The sequence below is a fragment of the Bison bison genome, unplaced genomic scaffold (assembly GCF_000754665.1).
Source record: "Bison bison bison isolate TAMUID 2011002044 unplaced genomic scaffold, Bison_UMD1.0 scf7180017864062, whole genome shotgun sequence".
Lineage (NCBI taxonomy): Eukaryota > Metazoa > Chordata > Mammalia > Artiodactyla > Bovidae > Bison > Bison bison.
The window spans coordinates 90,824-91,578 of record NW_011494634.1 but is presented as its reverse complement, the minus strand read 5'-3'; positions in this window follow the sequence as shown (position 1 = coordinate 91,578).

Sequence of the window (755 nt, the reverse complement as noted above, 5' to 3'; positions counted from 1 at the left end):
GAGTAAGCATCTTTTAATTTCATGGCTGCAGGCACCATCTGCAGTGATTTTGGAGCCCAGAAAAATAAAGTCTGACACTGTTTCCACCGTTTCCCCATGTATTTCCCATGAAGTGGTGGGTCCAGATGCCATGATCTTCATTTTCTGAATGTTGAGCTTTAAGCCAACTTTTTCACTCTCCACTTTCACTTTCATCAAGAGGCTTTTGAGTTCCTCTTCACTTTCTGCCATAAGGGTGGTGTCGTATGCATATCTGAGGTTATTGATATTTCTCCCAGCAATCTTGATTCCAGCTTGTGTTTCTTCCAGTCCAGCCTTTCTCATGATGTACTCTGCATATAAGTTATATAAACAGGGTGACAATATACAGCCTTGACGAACTCCTTTTCCTATTTGGAACCAGTCTGTTGTTCCATGTCCAGTTCTATCTGTTGCTTCCTGGCCTGCATACAAATTTCTCAAGAGACAGATCAGGTGGTCTGGTATTCCCATCTCTTTCAGAATTTTCCACAGTTTATTGTGATCCACACAGTCAAAGGCTTTGGCATAGTCAATAAAGCAGAAATAGATGTTTTTCTGGAACTCTCTTGCTTTTTCCATGATCCGGATGTTGGCAATTTGATCTCTGGTTCCTCTGGCTTTTCTAAAACCAGCTTGAACATCAGGAAGTTCACAGTTCACATATTGCTGAAGCCTGGCTTGGAGAATTTTGAGCATTACTTTACTAGTGTGTGAGATGAGTGCAATTGTGCAGT